We start from the raw sequence: 16,597 nt of genomic DNA, 5'->3' as shown, positions 1-16,597 counted from the left end.
TTTTCTAGGCACTGGCTGAATATGTCAGGGGCAGGGTTGCCAGGCCCCTGCTGGGGGCAGAGATCCCCCACCCCAGCTGGTACTCCCCACCACAGATCAGCTGGCCAGTGGGGGGGGCACCAAAATGGAGGGACATCAGTAGCATCCTGATGCATTGATGTCACTCCCAGTACACCGGAAGTGACATCAATGCATCGCTAGTGGGCAAAAGTTTACGGTTAGACCACAGAGATTTGTCCAAATGCCAGAGCATCACGCTGACATCACTTCGGGTGTGCTTAGAAAGAGACATCAGACTGCCATCAGCAATGTCAGCACATTGCTGGTGAGGAAGCCCACCACCTGGTAAGCTCCCCTGCCAGTTGCCAGGGAGGACCTGGCAACCCTAGCTGGGGGTGGGTGGTGGAACTGCAGTAGAAGGTCCCTAATCTAAACGCACTCATTAGTAGGGTTGCCAACTTCTGCGTACTAACTGGAGATCTCCTGGGATTACAACTGATCTCCAGCCGATAGAGTTCAGCTCACCTGGAGAACATGGCTGCTTTGGCAACTGGACTCTATGGCATTGAAGTCCCTCCCCTCCCCAAATCTCGCCTCCTCAGGCTCCACCTCAAAACCCTCCTGCTAGTTGTGAAGAGGGACCTGGCAACCCTACTCATTAGCCTGTCAGAACAGCTCCCTGTGCACATACAAAATACATGTGCATAGGTTTCACAAACACACACAGTAGCATACACTATGTACACATACTTAGTCTGTTCTGATAGTGTGCTGCATATGTGTAAGCCACACACTCTCTTGCACATGTTCAGTCTACACCCATGGACTGTCTGAAATGCTGACAGAGAACAGGGAATGGGGGAAGCAAGATGGAAGAGTAGAGGGGAGGTAAATAGGCAAGAAGAAAGAGGAGGGAGACACAGACTAACAAGCAGCAGAGACATGTTAAACAAGATTAGGGTTTTACAGTAACAAGGCAGAGCCTTGCTGTTGTCTAGGGAATGATGCAGGCCTGCCCAAGAAGCATTTACAACCATAACCAGGATTACCAATGAGCTGCCAGATGGAACCAAATTGGAACCTGAAACCCTGTTGGAACTATAATGGATCCTTCAGCATCCACTCTGTAGCCTGAAGAGACTCACATCAAGGGGTATTCTTCACGGTGGATTTTGCTTCGGTTTCGAATCGGAGCAAATAATAAACTGATTTAAATAGCTTTTTCATGGCAGTGCAGATTCACCCCCCATCTCAATTTTTCACGGGAGAAACAGCGCACTTCTCTGCGCTGCTTACGTCTGCTGCCGCTCATGACTCACCGCTCCAAATCCGCCTAATCCCGCCCACTCTTCCCATGATCCTGTGTGTGTGTGTTTGGGGGGGGGCATCCCGAGAGCAGCAAATCCAAGCCAAAACTCCCGTCACCCTTCTGAAGAGGGGCAGCCAGTCTGCTCTGGGTCTCCCTCCAGCCGGTGTGATCCTATGTGTGTGTGTGTGGGGGGGACCATGAGAGCAGTAAATCCAAGCCAAAACTCCCGTCACCTTCTGAAGAGAGGCAGCCAGTCTGCTCTGGGTCTCCCTCCTGCCGGTGCGATCCTATGTGTGTGTGTGTTGGGGAGGGGCATCCTGAGAGCGGCAAATCTAAGCCAAAACCCCCATCACCCTTCTGAAGAAGGGCAGCCGGTCTGCTTTGGGTCTCCCTCCTGCCGGTGCGATGCTGTTAGAGTGGCAACTCCCCCAGCCAATCACCGTTCTTGGGGGAGGAGAAAGGAGACGTCCCGGGGAGCGAAGCAAACATTTTTTCATGGGCATCCGAGCAACAAAATGCTCTTTTACTGGAAAGTACGGCTCAGAAGTGGTTTGGATTGCCTCTCTTTTAAACCGGCTTATTTTGCTCAGTGGGGGGAAACACGGCTCTGCAGTGAACAACCAAAATTTGCCTCCGACGCAAAACAGCGTCGAAACAGCAGCAAATATCCATGAAGAATACCCCCAAGACTCACACCAAGAGGTTACTGGCATGAACATAAGAATACCCCTCTGACTTAGACCAATTGTCATTCAAGTCCAGCATCCCGTTTCCTAAGAGTAGCCAACCGTTAGCTTAGATGGCTCAAAATAGTGGCACAGAAGAAAACTCCTGTTGCCTTTCCACCGGCAAATGACATTCAAAAGTATACTGTCTGTGTAGACAATTCCCATTTAGCCACGCTAGCCAATAGCTATCATCCCAGAGGTGTTGAACTCAATTGTTACAAGGGCCAGATATGACATAAGTGTAACTTGGTCGGGCCAGGCCATGCCTCGCCAGGCCAGATCGGGACTAGTGGGGGGTCGCTGATTTGGTTGGCTCACAAGCTGGATAACAACTCTCAAGGGGCCGGATTCAGACCGTGGGCCTTATGTTTGACACCCCTGTATTATCCTTTATGAATCTGTCTATCCCCTTTTAATGCTATCTAAACTAAAGATCACACTGCATCCCATGTCAGGGAATTTCACAAGATATGTAGGAAGAAGTACTTTCTCTTAATGGTACTGAATCTATTGCCTGTCAACTTCATTGCATCCCTCTGAATTCTAGTATCATGGGAAAGGGAGAAAAAAGTTCTCTCTATTCACTTTCACCACACTATGTAAACCTCTCTCATGCTTTTAGCCATCTATTCGAAAATCAGATCTTGACCCCAAGAACAGGGACACTGCAACTAAGTATCTGTACAACAAATAGCCTCAGAAGGCTCAAGGAAAAGTATAAAGAACTTAAAAATTGATTTTACAATACATAAATTCGTTCCCCCCTTAGTACAAATCAAGCCATGATAAGAACTGAAGATGTTTTGAGTGCATGCTAGGGCTGTCAAAAAAAAAAAAATCGGTACAGTTCGGATTCGGCCGAATTTGACCCTTGTGGGTTCGGTACGTGCCGAAGTCCGAACTCCCCCGCTTCGGATCCCCGGTAATTCGGGGGGATCCGGAGTTCGGGGGAAAATTCGGCCCCAGCGCGCCTTCAGAGGGATTCCCTTTCAGCGGGCTCCCCTGAAGGGGGGCCGAATTTGCCGGATTTATTCGCGAACTCCCGAACTCGCTGAATTCGGCCCCCCCGGTTGCCCGCCAGTTTTGAGTTCGGATCTGTCCGAACAGAAAATCACCGAATCAGGGGAAATTCGGTTGATTTTCAGTTCGGAACGAACCGAATTGACAGCCCTAGTGCATGCTTATTAAAAGGAAGTGAAATCTGCAGTTTGTAAATGACCTCTAATTCATATAATTTGCAGAAACCGTTAGTGTAGATCCTCAATAACATTTAGCAATAGCATCCTTTTTTAAAGGATTTGTGCTATGACTGTATAATCTTACTATGACATCAATTCTATTTTCACCTTAATAAATACAGGCCATATTGTTTGCTGTGTTATATGCATTCCTGCATATAGAACAGGAAACCTCACATGCTTTCCTGCACATATTTTTCTATACATTCCATGTCTGGAGGAAAAAGGAAGTATACTCCCTTGGAAGAAGCAAAGCATTCAACTCAAAGCATTTTGGTAATGTACCAAGTACTCAGGAATTCCGTACAGGAGCTGAGCTTTTCTTCAGTTGTGTCAAATGCTTTTGAATTTTGTGCTAGCAAAATTCAGCACTCATGGCTTGTGAGGCAGCAAGTGTTGTGTTGTCAAACAGCAGACACAATCTGAGACACCTTTGTGCTTAATAAGGAGCTATTTATCTTGAAAAGTCTCCAGAAAGTCCCAGTGCAAAACTATGACCAATGCAATCACACAACAAGACACTACAACTGCATTTAGACAACTCATATAATCATGGCTTAGGAAAAACATGTGCCAACACGGCTACTTGTTGGGCTTTCCTGCATGCCTCATTTCCCCCACAAATTATGGTTAAATGCAGGGCCAGATCTGGTGGGGGGGGGCAAGGGGAGCTCCTATCCCGGGAAGCAAGCAGATGGGGGCGGCAGAACTACCGCTTTTGCTGGTGGTGGCTTCATGGGCTTGCGAGGCGCCAAGCAGCAGCTCCCGCATGGCAGTGCCTGGGAGGCAGTGGTGATGGCAGCAGAAGAGAGACCCCTGGGCCATTTGCTTCTACTACCCCTATCCGGAAGCGGGAGTGCGTTGCTGTCCTATGCCCTTGTGGCCCAGGCATGCTCAGCGCTCGGATGGCAGCAGCATGGAAGACACATGGCCGTGGTGACTCAGGCGAAGTGCAGCGACAGTGGCAGCAACAGCTGCGTCCCCTCAGACAGGAGCAGGACTGACAAGCTGCCCTCTTCCGCCTTCTGGCCGTCTCCTTTGGCGGCGGCCCTTCCTGTAGGGTTGCCAACTGCCAGGTAGTAGCAGGAGATTTGCTAATTCAACTGATCTCCAGCCGATAGAGATCAGATCACCTGGAGAAAACTGGCCGCTTTGGCAATTGAACTCTATGGCATTGAAGTCCCTCCCCATCCCAAACCCTGCCCTCCTCAGGCTCCGCCCCCAAAATCTCCTGCCGGTTGTGAAGAGGGACCTGGCAACCCTACCTTCCTGCCTTCTCCAGCACCAGCAGGAGCCGGGCAGCTTTCCTCATGCTGCCCTGGAGGGTGGGGTTTGGGGAGGGGAGGGACTTCAATGCCACAGAGTCCAATTGCCAAAGTGGCCATTTTCTCCAGGTGAACTGATCTCTATTGTCTGGAGATCAGATGTAATAGCAGGAGATCTCCAGCTACTACCTGGTGGTTGGCATTGGCAACCCTACTCTGGAGATGAGTTTTAATTCTGGGGGATCTCCAGGAGGATGGCACAGCGCTGAACACAGCCCTGAACACACAGCAGCCCCTGCACATGTGGAAGTGAAAAAATCATGCTGTTGAGTTTGCTAATGCCAAGAGTTAAGGATTTCTCCCAACGCCTTTAGGCACTGACATATGTAAGTCTGTGAGCACCAAATCAAATACGTTATGATGAAGTGCTTTCATTTTTACTTCAGTGGTCTGCCTTGCTCATTTTTTAAAAATGCTTCCCCACCCCCAGTTATGACTTTTCCACATGGTATATTGCACAGTTAAGGAGCTTGTAAATGTACTCATAAAAGCCTAAGAATTATACTCATAAAAAAGAAAGTATGAAGCAATCTGAAAAGGACAGCATTCAACAGCATTTATATTTTGTTCCTGTGTTGCTATCACACTGCCGAGATATTAGTCCCCCATGGATCTGAATGTGTGTTGTGTGTCTGTTTTTGACCCTTCTACCAGTTTGTAATTTTATCTTGACAGTATTTCTTTTTTTCGCCCCACCAACGTTTTATACATTCAAATTATTTTCAGGATTATTTGGTCGACCTATAATAGCTGTATGACAGATGTGGCACATACAGATTTCTAGAAATATACTACGACACAGATTCTTCAGATATTTTCCTAAACAAAAGAACTGAAACTAGATTCAAATAGTGACATTAAAAATGTCACTTCTGATTACCATGAATATAGGATTGTACTATGAATATAGGAATGGTGTAGGGCAAATGCCATTTGGAGATTTTTAGCATTCCGGTATGCAAATTAAGGTCTGCTTCTGAGGTAATTCTTGTGGCATTATTTTCTAAAATGACCCCTTCAACATGCATACATCGATATGGATTATGCGTACTGCTCTACAGGGGGAAATTCTGAGAGAAAGAACAGAGGAATTCCAGAAAATAAAAATAAAAAAAAGTTGGTGAAACAGGCTATCACGATAGGTATTTCCAGATGTCAGTCAAATAATATCGGTGCTTAATAAGTAGTTTTGCACCGCTTGTTCCTCAGAATAAGAGGAAATTGCAGGCAGCATTCAAAAGTCCGTTTCTTTAACAGAAGTAAGCCCCCGAGACCTAGGGGGATTTCTTTATATCTGGAAGACAAATAAACTGGCAGCCCGGTCAGAGTGCCTGGTGACTTGTTTGGGCTGAGAAAAGAGAACAACCAGCCCTCTGCCATCACCTGCTTCCTTTGATCAGGAGGCTCTCTGCTTTTGTCCAAAGAGTCCTCTTGGAACAGCTGGTCGTTGCCTTGTCAGCCAGATACTTCAGGCACACAGGAGCAAGAAGTTAGTACCTAACTTTTAAACCTCCTCGTCTGAGGCCTTTTATGCATGGCTGTTTCCTTCACAGTCACCCCCTCCAACGACGTCAGGTCTTTGTGTTGATTATGCATGCCATTTCCAACCATCAGAGGTCGCCTTGCTCTCCCCCAGCCTTTCCCCGAGTTTTGACCATGTTTTAAAATTTGAGATCAAACAGGAACCTGAAAATGCGGGCAAAACACATGGAAATGCAGGGCGGGGGGGAGTGATAGGGTTGCCAGGTCCCTCTTCGCCACCTGCGGGAGGTTTTTGGGGCAGAGTCTGAGGTGGGCAGGGGTTGGGGAGGGGAGGGACTTCAATGCCACAGAGTTAGGGTTGCCAAGTCCCTCTTCACCACCGGCGGGAGGTTTTTTGGGTGGAGCCTTAGGAGGGCGGGGTTTGGGGAGGGACTACAATGACTTAGAGTCCAATGGCCAAAGCGGCCATTTTCTCCAGGTGAACAGATCTTTATCAGCTGGAGATCAGTTGTAATAGCAGGAGATCTCCTGCTAATACCTGGAGGTTGGCAAGCCTACATAGAGTCCAGTTGCCAAAGCAGCCATTTTCTCTAGGTGAACAGATCTCTGTTGGCGGGAGATCAGTTGTAATAGCAGGAGATCTCCAGCTATTACCTGGAGGTTAGTCAAGGAGAGCAATCACTATGGCTATATACAAAACCCATATGAGACCAAAATTACACAGAATAAATTTCTTATTAGTGCTTTGTTTCTGCACAAAATAATATATATCCGAACCTGGATGTCAGAACAATAAACTTCAAAATATACAAAAACAATATAGATCAAGACAGGCTTCCGGTAACTGTCCTGTTTCATGTAAATACTTTCATCAGTTGGTAAGTATTCAGATGGTAAGTATAAGTTCATATAATAATTTAATCCTCTTCTTTTTGTTTCCAGATTTCTTGCTGGAGAAATTGAGGATATGAATGCGCAGTGGCGATCCCACGGTGTTTCACAAACAGACTACTTTCCACGTCTTGTATACAATGGCTGATATTACAGCTTATAGTATCTGAATACTTACCAACTGATGAAAGTATTTACATGAAACAGGACAGTTACCGGAAGCCTGTCTTGATCTATATTGTTTTTGTATATTTTGAAGTTTATTGTACTGACATCCAGGTTCGGATATATATTATTTTGTGCAGAAACAAAGCACTAATAAGAAATTTATTCTGTGTAATTTTGGTCTCATATGGGTTTTGTATGTAGCCATAGTGATTGCTCTCCTTGACTAACTATTTGTGCAATCCGAGTATTTTTTATAATTTATTACCTGGAGGTTGGCAACCCCCTATCATCACATGTTTGATACACTTTTCTACAAAAGCAAATCCCAACCACTTCACATACTACCTGTGCTTGAGTACTGCCTGGCCACCCGATAGTCAGGCAACAGCCCAGCATACTTCCTAAGGTGCTTGTGTTGGGGGTTGAAGACTAACTCCCTATTCCTGATGTTTCGGCGGCCAGGGATGGCATGACCTCCTAAGCCATTTCCCGGCTATCAAAAGGCTTTAAAAAGCCTTTCATCGACTTTTTCTTTCTTAAATGGGGCATTTTGCCCCATTGAGAATAGCAGGGATGCGCCTGCAAAAAAGCAGGCGCAGCAATGGTGCGTGCTGGGATGAAAGGGGACAGGAAGCTGCCTACTGGCAGCTCCACCCACTGGCACACCCTGGGATCGCCCCCAGGGACGTCGGTGTGGGGCTTTGCGTCAGTGGGCCTCCCCGCCGGCGTTGGGGCCACTCTTCATGGCGTAAGGGGAACGGGCACTGGCGCGGGTTGCCCCAATTCCGGAGCCGCCCCTTTTTGGCCTCCAAAGGACGAAAGTCCTTGGAGGTCAGGAATGGGCTGTAAGGCTGCAGTTCTAAGCAAGCTTACTTGGGAGCGTGCAGAGGACTGGACTGCAGCATAACTTCAGTCTTTAGAGGCAGCCGTTCTGCTGGAATGGCAAGGCAAAAGAAAAGGCCCTTTTACAAAGAGAACTGGCAAAATTCCTCTGGGTACGTTTGATCTGGGGCCAGTTGGACGGAGCCTAAAATCTTACATTAGTGTTATACATTTCATAGGATGTTGAAGTGCTTGGTTGCGCCTCACTTTATTTAAAAGAAAAACACTCTGTTCAAGAAGAATGGAAAGGTATTCAGTCTCTTTTCATCTACTGTGAAGTAATCCAACTGATCTGAGAAGAAAGGCTGAGGATAAGGCAATACATCCCATTTCAGAAATATCTGCTGACTTTTGCAAGCAGGTATATAAATCAGATGGAATCTGGTTATTGTCATTCCCTGAAGCACTGAGCAATGATAAACTTGAGAACTGGTGTGGGAATTTTATCTCATACTGAAGTTTATAAAAGGGACTAATAAGAATGCAAATTTTTACAAAAATATATATATATTTAACATTTGACATTTAACGAACAGTCTGACCAGGGAAATAATTTCTTTATTGGTTTGCAATAATATGTCCTCTTTAAGGAATAAGGGAGAAGGTGATAAAAGTGTTCTAATCAAATGAATACATTAAAATTTTATTTCCATGGGTTTTGAAGCAATGGGAAGGCTTAGCTTTCAAAAGGCCACTGTCCATATTACACTTTGATAGTATGTCTGTGTTGGTATGCAAGAATGCATTTATTTATTAATTAAACACTTATGTCCTGCTTTACCCATGACTCAAATTTAAAACATATGCTAAAACTTCCAAATATCCCCCACAAATGCCTGTAGCCTACACCCCATTAAACGCCACAGAAAATAAAATAGCCTTGTATTGCCTCCTAAACACATCTAGAGCTGGCATCTCCTCTCCTCCACACAGAACCCATTCCATAGGATGGGAGCACTTTAGGGTTGCCAGGTACCTGAACAGGACAAAATAAAGAAATGACAGGAACAATGTGCCCTGACCTGGATGGCCCAGGCTAGCCTGATCTCGTCAGATCTCAGAAGCTAAACAGGGTCAGCCCTGGTTAGTATTTGGATGGGAGACTACCAAGGAATACCAGGGTTGCTGTGCAGAGGAAGGCACTGGCAAACCACCTCTGTTAGTCTCTTGCCATGAAAACCCCAAAAGGGGTTGCCATCAGTCGGTTGTGACTTGATGGCACTTTACACACACACAGGAACAATGCACTGAAGAACTACACAAATTCCTTCCACAAAGACTCTTTTGAAGAAGAACCTGCAATTTTAGATGCTCACTGGACTTTGCATTCAAGATGTTCAAAAACCTCCAAGTTTCTCCAACATGTTCTCTGAGAGAGGTGCCTAATTGAAGCAGCATAATATATCTTGACTGGCACTGATTATCCATTGCCAATTCCAATTTTTTTTTACCATGCTTAATTTGATTACAAATTTGTTATTCTCCATCCTATAGTAACTACTACACTGGTTACTTCTACTTCCCAGAAGAATGCTGGCAGGAGGGCATCTTTAATTGAGCATATTATATTGGCTGAAAAGAGATCTGTTATCAGCAGTCCTGTTAAAAATTGTAGTGTTATGGGTAGCTTCCAATACTTCCCCCCCCATTCATCATTTTGCAGTCAAAACCAAGGAGGATATATGTGGAATTGGGTTCTTAGAAGATGGTCTGATAGTAGATGGACTCCAAGGTCACCAGTGCATGATGGCTTTAGAAACAATTGCATGGTGGACCCCATTGAATTTCTGCCTGCAGTAAATATAGGGTTGCCAGGTCCTCCGTCTCCTCCATCAGGAGGTTTTTGGTGTGGAATTGAGGCATGGATTGCATACGTGCAGCTGCCCTGACCCAATCGTGACACTTCCGGTTTACACCCAGAAGTGCCGCACTGCAAGGGGCCTTTTACCACTCAAACTGGGAGTTTGAGTGGTAAAAGGCCTGTTGCGATTTGGCACTTCTGGGTGTAAACGCACTGCAAGGGGCCTTTTACCACTCAAACTGGGAGTTTGAGTGGTAAAAGGCCCGTTGCGAAGCGGGGCTTCCGGGTGTAAACTGGAAGTGGTGTGACGTGGTGTGCAGGTGCACGTGCATGCTTGCCCACCAACCCTCAGCTGGTTGGCGAGCAGCCGGGTGGATTGGCGGGGGTTTGCCTGCCACCACCGGGCACTTGGCAACCCTAAGTAAATAGTATCTGCAGAAGTAATACATGCAGTTGCTACCAAGTGAGATTTATGTAGCATAGTCTGAAGGGTAGCCTAAAATGGGATGGATTTTAAGATTCTAATGCTTCTGCCCACTCAAGCCACAGAGCTATCAGGGGCCATCACTTGATGGATGACTTTATACCACCCTCCACTATATAAGCCCCATTCTTAGGGTTGCCAGATACCAGGTAGGGGCAGGCAACTGCCTGCCAATTAAGGGGCCTGCCTGCCGCCCCTCATCTGGCCAGTGGGTGGAATCAGGCCAGCTGAAGGGGGGCGATTAAACATCACTTCCAGATAAACCCGGAAATGATGGGACATTGTAGTACATTCCTCCAAAAACTCTATGGAAGCCATAGAGTTTTTGGAGGAATATGAAGAGCATGGCCGTCACTTCCAGCTTTACCCCGGAAGTGATGTTATTGCACTGATCACGCCCCCCAACCCCACCACAACGAAGCTCCTGCAAGTGGCTAATGGGGACCTGGCAACCCTACCCATTCTACAGGGACAGCCCAAGACGACCATATGACAAGGGAGAACAGAGACTGGGATCTGCTCTCACTTTTGAAAACTGAAAAGGGAAGTAGCTGAGAAACAGGTACAGGTACAGGACAAAACAAAGTAGCTATTTAGTTCAGTATTTAGAATCACATTTAATCAGTCTGTACTATGCCAGGTTTTCCAGATAAGCGCAAATTTGCCCATATCACACGAAATGGAGCCAACAGCCGTTCATAATGTGAAACAGGACTGAAATAAAAAGCTAGTTCAGGCTGGATTGATCCTTAGCCAATGTCATGTCACCAGGAGCAGCTGCTTGTGGAAATAATAGATTTCACATACAGATATTATTTTATTACACTGTACCTACAAGAGATGGCATGGCGATAGCGTCCAAACTATTCAACAGTCTTGTGTAACCAGGCAGGATGCAGAACTGTAGCCCAAGACTGTATTTGCAACTGATACTCCGGTATCAGTGGTGTTTAGTTAAATTCTATGTAATGGAAGTGTTTTGCATTGTAATACACTTTTTCAACAAGAAAATGTGGAAGCCTTTGGAAACTGAACCACTGGCCTTGGTCCAGCATTTAGCCTGCTACGATACTAGTCTTTTCATTTGCCAGTTTGGCTCTGCTGAACACAGCAAACTATAGAATAAATAGCATGGTAGATCAAGGCAAAGGAAGCTGACCCAGAAGAAATTATATTTTGGAAACAGGCAAAGCATTCCAGCATATTAACTTCCAAAGTTGGATGAGACAAATAATAATTCTTTCAATAACTTTACATGAGATCATATTAGCGGTTTGGGCAGGTTTCATTTGGATTCATTAAACCAGAGCTTCAACAAGACACTGAGGGGAGTGTTGGAAACTTCATGCGACTCTGGATTGAATTGCTCAGTGCAAATGAAGTCAAATTGCAAAGAGAGTTTGTGCTCTCGGAGCCAAATTCATCAGCGGTGATTTCATGAAACTCTTACTCATTTTATGCATTGTGATAGCAAGTGAATAATCTGCCCTTATCCACTGGCTCTCTTTGAGTCCTTGTTCAGAATGCCAACTCTGCCCTCTGCATGCTTTGAGATGCCCTTGGCAGAGCACCCGAGTGGCTAGAGTCACAACCCAACTCACTTGCTGGGCAGTTGTGATTTGTGTAGCATTTATTTATTTCAACCATTTGTATCCTGTCTTCCACCCCCACCAAAAGAGGCACAAGATGGCTTACATACATAATACTGGCATGAGAAAGAAAACCAAATAATCAGTACAACTATATACTGTCTGCTTACTAGACAGAGATGACCAAAAATGATGGCTAGACTGACAGCAGAAAGGTATGGTGTTGATGGAAAGAAGAAAGTCCCAGATTGTGTAGAGGAGGAGGAGGAGGAGGAGGAGGAAGAAGAAGAAGAAGAAGAGGAGGAGGAGGAGGAGGAGGAGGAAGAGGAGGAGGAGGAGGAGGAGGAGGAGGAAGAAGAAGAGTTGTTTTTTATATGCCTACTTTCTTTGCCACTTAAGGAAGAATCAAACCGGCTTACAATCATCTTCCCTTCCCCTCCCCACAACAGACACCCTGTGAGGTTAGGTGGGGCTGAGAGAGCTGTGACTAGCCCAAGGTCACCCAGCTGGCTTCATGTGTAGGAGTGGGGAATCAAACCCGGTTCTACAGATTACAGTTCACTTCTCCAAACCACCGCTCTTAACCACTACACCACACGGTGTGCATATCAAAGACTGCTCCCCTGGTAGCAATTACTGCATGTCTCATATGGCACGGTTTTTTGAGGCTGCTGTAAGAACTTATGGCACTTATGAAGATGCTCCAACTTTAAACTGTAATGTTGGCCCTTTCCCTTCAACTTGATTTTCCAATGTGAAACAGTTCTAGTCAACTGATTACACCTTTCTCTTTAAGTCAAATCTTTGCTTCATTTTCCATTAAAGTCCTTTGAAAGTATGTTTCTAGTTTATGTGATGCACAGAGATGTGAAAATATGATGGCAACTTGCACTAAAATTTCTGGAAGAGTTGGTTTTTATATGCCAACTTTCTCTACCACTTAAGGAAAAATCAAACCACTTTACGATCGCCTTACCTTCCCCTCCCCACAACAGACACCCTGTGAGGTGGGCAGGGCTAAGAGTGCATGACTAGCTCAAGGTCACCCAGCTGGCTTCGTGTGTAGGAGTAGGGAAACAAATCCAGTTCACCAGATTAGCCTCCGCCGCTCATGTGGAGGAGTGGGGAATCAAACCCGGTTCTCCAGATCAGAATCCACAGCTCCAAACCACTGCTCTTTTTAAAAAAAATAATTTTTATTATTTTTCTGAAACAAGTTAACATATAAAGATAAACAGAAAGAAAAAAAATATAACAGGACTTCCCCTACATCTTCCTCTATCCATTTATAAATCTGTATACTCTTTGGTATCTACGATTCTAATCCTAATATTTCTAATTACACTCATTGAACTAAATCTCATACAGTTTTAAGAATATAATATTGAATGTAATCATTAAAGGGTGATTAATATTATCTCAAAAAAGGAAGGTTAATAAATCTCACTAATAATAAATGGATTAGATCAATAAGTAAAGATTATCATCTTCTTTGTAAAACAATACCTCCGTAAACCCTCCATGTCTCCCTACACCTATTCATTGTAAATTGTCTTTATAATGTATTAATATAGTAAATTCTACCATTATTGCCAAAATCAAGCCTTTTAACCAGATTTTAGAAGAGTAGGTATTCTTGCTTCCGTGGCTGCTTAGGTGGTAATAGGTAGAGGAGGACTGAGCCTAAATCCAAAGAGACGTTCACGGCATTGTATTTTCCCCTCAATGCCCGCGGGACTTCGCCCAGTTCCCCAAGAGTCGTCCTCTCTCAGAAAAATGGGGGTCAAACCGCTCTTCAAGGCTGCAGGAGAGTTCCTGGTCTCCGGTCCACTATTTAGGATCCGGATAAGGGTGCAGGATGCATCCCAGATTTGAACGTTTCTTGGGTTCTTCGGGAGCCCCCGAAGAACGTGGTGCTCAGTCCAGCGTCTCTAGCGCAAGTCCAAACCACTGCTCTTAACCACTACACCACGCTGGTGCTCCCAACTATGAATTTTAATTAAATTCAGGCACTACCCTTTCCCACCTTGTACTATCGGAGGGAGGACATAGGCCTTTATAATGGAAAAACATCAGGTTCTGGCGAACATAAGAAGAGCCTTACTGGATCAGATTGGGTTGGGGGGGCTGCAGTAAGTAGCCAGCTCCAAGACACTCCCCAGTTCGGCATTATGCTGGAACTGATTTTTGCCTAACAGTGGGAGCCCCCACCTCTCTTCAGAATTTGAACACAATTTCTGTAACATTCATACTTCAGACACATTTGTGATCTGAGACTATGTTGTGTCATCGCAGTACTTTAGAATGTCAGCTCCAGGAACCCACAGGGATACAATTTGCACACTAGGAACTATTATTCATGACAATGTCAATATGACACCCCCCCCCCATTTCAGAGCTACTTTCAGATTCCTTAGCTGAGAGGCTGCATGCCCACTATACAGCTACTGCAAAACTGGCAAGAGACCTTCTATTTCATACATGACCCACAGGGGGGATAAAAGTTCCCAAAAGTATTTGAAATGACTGTGGGAATTTCTAGCGCAGCTGAAAGTGCTTCGAGGAACAGTTTGCTGCAGGATGTGTGCAAATACACTCCCCACCATGGATCCTGGTGGGAAAAGTGGTCGCCATAATGATGAGCATCTCTGATTGCCTCATTTGCTTGTTAATATTTGGTCTCTACAAATCCCTTTTCAAAAGCCCCAGTTTCGGTGAAAACCAACCTTCTGGCATTTCTAGTCCTCATTGTTTCTAGAAAATGACTGAAAAGGTGTGTGAAAAAAAGAGCTGGCTAGCACCTGTCCTATCTCTACCCCTAGTCTGCTGGCCTTCCTTCCTGCCTGCAGGTGCAAACAAAGCTTTGCTTGTGGCTGGTAGGAGCAGTCCAGAGAAGAAGTTAGTTAGTGCAAGCACATCCGTGCTCATATCAAATAAGAAAGCCCTCCCATATCACTGATACGATGCAATAACAGAAACGCTTACCAGCACGACCCCGCTTAATGGGAATACTGGCCCGTCCAGAAAAATGTAACCAAACTGCAAAGCACTAGATTAACTGACAGACTGAAAGGTTTCCAACCATTTAAAAATGTTGGGAATTATTCTGGAGCAATAATGATATTAAAGAATAGATGTCTGGTCAGATTTTGATGGTGTTCTGAATGTACATTCCTACAATACAGCATACAATAAAGCATTTAAAAACTTTAACAGATTCCATAAGCCAATTCATGGCTGTGAACATCACAGGCCTGGAGATGAGAGGCAGCATCAATGCACTGTTGCCTCATTTGGGAGAGTTACCAGGAGTTCAACAACAACAAACAATAAATCCTACAGAATGATACAGCATCTCTTCTCCATCCATACGCTGGGGGAGTCCTAGCCTTAAGTGGAAAATTGTCAGGTATGGAAAGAAAACAGGCCCTATTTTTATAAAATGTTTCCCATTCATTAAAATATTTATCGTGGGCTTAACAAAGAAATTATGTTTCTAGAATTAGTTTAAACTGGAATCAATTAAAGACAGAAACTTTCAAGCCCTAACAAAAACACAGATGTACTTCAAAAAATAAAACAACCCCATCCCCAACAGATGTAAAGTTAAAATGTGCAGTTAATGTGCAGTTAATGTATCAACAAGGGGATGCAGTAACAGCTGTGAAGCACGTGATACCTAGGCTTTTCAGTTTAGGTAATAAATAAAAACAGAGAGAAAAATGTGCGGAAATGCACGGTGCAAGTTGCTAAGGCTACGCAGTAGGACTCTAAAACACCTGGCTGTTGCACAACACAGCAATAAAGATGGAGGGGATGACAGTGTCTCATACAGTGTCAGACTTCAGTCTGGACATGGCTAAAAAAAAGTAACCAGATATTATTCAATCTCAGTAAACCTGTTATCTCAATTACGCTACCTTCAGAAGGACCCACTAAAACCAGGAGGGAAAACTGAGCGGCTGTTCGGCCCTCGTAATAGAAATAACCCTCATATCTATCGTATGTTTCCCTGATCTTAAAGGACAATGGATTATTCAGGCCAAAGGAGGGGGAAAAATAAAACTTCTTCATTATTTTGCAATGGAATTCATATTTCAACAGGCATCAGTTTCAGTTAAAGAGATTTACAGCGCAACCCTAAATAGAATTACACCCTTCTAAACCCACTTACTTCAGTGGACTTAGAAGGGTGTGACCAGGGCTTTTTTTCTGATGGTACTCGCCAGTACAGAATGCCAGCACCCTTTTTCGGAGCTCTCCCAAGCCCTGTGAGGAAAATGATTGGAAATGGGTGCAACCTTATATATGAATACTGGCACTTTTTTAAAAGCAAAAAGCACCAGTTGTAACTGCTTAGCAGAGCATGATTAGAAGCAACCATGGCTGGAGACAATTGTTTTTAAAAGAGTTGTTAAGAGGTACACGTGTATTTCTTTCCCCCTCTGTTCCAAGAGATTCAGCAGGCTTTTGAGAATTACAAAACCTTACAGAACCTACGTAGCAGAGGTGGAAGTGCAATTAATGTAAACAGCACAAACAGCCTTCTGAAAGCGCTATCTGCTGCGTTGAGCCCCTGTTCCACCATAATTCATGGTCTGTCACATGGAAGCTGTTAAAACCTCAATGTTCACCAACAATATCGGACAAAAGAAGGATGAGCAAGTTACATATCATTGTAAAATCTCATATTCAGCTTG

At 44.8% G+C, this 16,597-nt stretch overlaps 1 protein-coding gene across 1 annotated transcript in view; it reads right to left on the bottom strand.

The window, feature by feature from the left end:
- DLC1 (DLC1 Rho GTPase activating protein) overlaps positions 1–16,597 on the bottom strand; it is a 295,408-nt gene that overhangs the window by 257,446 nt on the left and 21,365 nt on the right. The gene's annotated exons all lie outside the window — the stretch shown is intronic.

This window comes from Euleptes europaea, chromosome 9, assembly GCF_029931775.1.
Source record: "Euleptes europaea isolate rEulEur1 chromosome 9, rEulEur1.hap1, whole genome shotgun sequence".
NCBI classification, from domain to species: Eukaryota; Metazoa; Chordata; class Lepidosauria; order Squamata; family Sphaerodactylidae; genus Euleptes; species Euleptes europaea.
Note: the sequence above shows the minus strand (reverse complement) of the source record. Positions and strands in the feature narration are given on the sequence as shown.